This window comes from Sinohyriopsis cumingii, chromosome 14 (assembly GCF_028554795.1).
Source record: "Sinohyriopsis cumingii isolate HCF-2022 chromosome 14, ASM2855479v2, whole genome shotgun sequence".
Classification (NCBI taxonomy): domain Eukaryota; kingdom Metazoa; phylum Mollusca; class Bivalvia; order Unionida; family Unionidae; genus Sinohyriopsis; species Sinohyriopsis cumingii.
Window position 1 is genome coordinate 66,709,252 of NC_142974.1, and position 2,961 is coordinate 66,712,212.

General features: G+C 32.8%; 1 long non-coding RNA gene across 2 annotated transcripts in view; it reads right to left on the reverse strand.

Moving 5' to 3' along the window:
* Positions 1–562: 562 nt before the first annotated feature.
* LOC149784039 (uncharacterized) overlaps positions 563–2,961 on the reverse strand; it is a 10,160-nt gene continuing 7,761 nt past the window's right edge. For both annotated transcript variants that reach the window (XR_016413733.1, XR_016413734.1), the window contains 2 exons: positions 2,671–2,697; positions 563–1,541 (listed from right to left, as the gene is read on the reverse strand). This is a non-coding gene — a long non-coding RNA (uncharacterized LOC149784039). The remainder of the gene's footprint in view (positions 1,542–2,670; positions 2,698–2,961) is intronic.

Below are 2,961 nucleotides of genomic sequence, written 5' to 3' on the forward strand. Positions count from 1 at the left end.
TTAAAGTGAAGTAATGATTTAGAACTGATATTCTTGTCAACGAGATATATATGCTCAGCTGGAAAAAGAATCTACTATTTGTGTTGGGAAGAAAATTGATTGTTTTTTAGTTCCAGCTGTTGTCTCATGTGTATACCGGATGATTCTAATTCGCAGATAAAAACAGTTGATGAGATCATTTTGATACTTGCCCAGTGTAAAGTATGGTAATTATTATAATCAGTTCGGGATGATTCCAGTTTGTTATTTTGTAATAAATTAACATTTTCTTGTAACATATATACAAGAAAAGAAATAAAAGCATGGGATATATGGAGGGAGAGAGAGAATTAATAAAGTCCTTGAAAAATACCGAAGTTTATTTTCTAATCAGCAAAACAAATGATTTACTCATTCACATCCATCCACACACACACACACACACACACACACGCATGCATACATGCATACATACATACATACATACATACATACATCATGTGTTGCTTTAGGGAGTACGGAGCAGTAGCACCATCAATAATGACTGTAAATAATAATGACAAAAATAACAACAACAAAAAAGTCTGCAAGCCCAGGATATTTAATCGAGTGCTTTTTTCGTAAGAAATTTATAACATTCACTGATTCAAAACAACAATTTCTTTCTTGAACTTTAGCAGACAAAACATGAACATTATGCAAGTGTTGTTCTAACGTTTAATAACATGAACACAGATATAAGATTATTTACAATGTAACAAATGTATGTAATTTTTCTTTATTACACGATTGAAAAGTTAAATTAATCAATAGAGCTTAATAGTAATTTTACCCCAACACATTAAACTGCATAACATAAAAATTGTGAAATTTAATTGTGCAAAATCGCATTATTAGATCAATAAAACAGAATCAGTTTACTTGTTTGCTTATGTACACGCATTGCAGAAATGAGATATATTTTAATCGGAGATTAAAGATTTAATTTTAAAATTTTTGATCAGCGATTAACCAGAACCATCTTATTATCTCTAAATCTACAAGATGAAAGTTAGCACCTGGTAGACCATCTACATATCGCGATTTGTCTGAATTAAATATGCATAAAGAAATGAAGGAAAGATATATTCAGTGATCCGATTTTCAAACTTCAAAATGTGATAAACACGCAAACACCTCAGATACATTTTATATCTAACACAAGTTTTACTGCATGCAGATCAAATGTGCACACGTTTTTGGTACACGCCCATATTTGACAGAGTCTGGTCAACAGCGGAATCAGGAAGGATTTGTACATCTCAGCGCAATGTTACGTCGCGTTTTCTGTTCTTCAGGTCAATTGAAGCAATGGTGAGGGTTCTCCGGTCGCATCTACACACGTCATGGACGTTGATACAGACCCCCTTCCTAGCCGAACAGCTCCGGACCCCAGTGGTACTAACACATTGCCCTGCGCTCTTCATACATTGTCCGAAAACTTGAGTTTTCACGGCAAACTGGCATAATATGAGACCCAACAAGAAAGGACGCACGAGATTATGCTGCATATCACGTGATACCTGTACCAAGAAAGGGAGCTAACAGTCATTTTGAAACATATTCATCTATTCACACAAGAATAACAAGGCATTCTCCATTTCTTTTCTTTGGTTTATGTTTGTTTGTTGTTGATTTTAATTTCTTCCAAACATAAATCTCGAGATAATTTCCAAAGTTGTAAAATCTGACATAGTTCTAAGAATATCTATATCAAAAATGTAATATACAAATAGATAAACCGAAGTTAAGAAAATTTTAGGATCAGAATTTTCTGATTATAATCTTATTATAATTTAAGAGAATGACTGATGATTTTGAGTATCATGATTATAATGTATTGAACCAGGTCGCAGAAGCACTGTCGATTTTATTGTAAAAAATTCAGATTTTCTTGGAGCTAATGAATACAAAATTGGACAGGGAAAAGTTGTAAATTGACAATGAAAATATGTAACATACTGAGTCTATTCTAGTATGCTTTTTTGGATGATATATGAGATCAGACAACGTAACATATTTGGTTGGACTGCATTTCACCGATCGAACTTTAGTCTTGACATAAAATTAAGTCCATAGTCCACTGCCTTGATTGGCTGCAATTTATGTCTGACTCAAACTGACCAATCATAAGTCGAGACGTAAGACTTATGCAGGTAACATCAGTGCTTAAGTTTGTTTGAAATAACTCTGTATAATAAGATTTGTAGCATATCCCACTCTCTTTTTTTTTTCTTCATATACAGTCATAATATGTGAGTTGGTGGTGGCAGTGGTCGTTGATGTTGTTGCGGTGATGGTGATGTTGGTTTAAGTGTGATGTTGGTTTAAGTGTATCATTTTATATTCTTTAATGTGACGATTATGATTATAAAAACTCACAACTTGGTCAGCCCCAATACCATTAAGAGCTTTATGCAAAGAAAGCAATTATCTATCTATCTACGAACCTACCTACATATCTATCTACATAACATATTAAGTCTATTCTAGTATGCCCTTTACCTATATATATATATATATATATATATATATATATATATATATATATATATATATATATATATATATATAGTGTAAGCATATGTGTGTGTCTTTGTGCAATGAGAGAGAGAGAGAGAGGGAGAGAGAGAGAGAGAGATCTTTGCTTACGGTTGAAGTTCTCTTGCTTGCAAATGCCTGCGAATTGTAAAATAAGAGACTAACAGTACTGAATGATCATTGTTACGTGAAAATGTCAACAAAAATATTAAAAGAAATATCCAGGTGAATGTTATGCATTTAGCTGACTTTACCTCTAATACGGTGTTTCCTTTTCCTGCGTCTTGTAAACACACATATGTCCATAAAGAAATGAAAGATGACTGAATATTTGACGTCTCAACGGCTTTGACTTGAAAGTCATATAATTAGAAGCGGTTAAACATACATATTCATGAACGT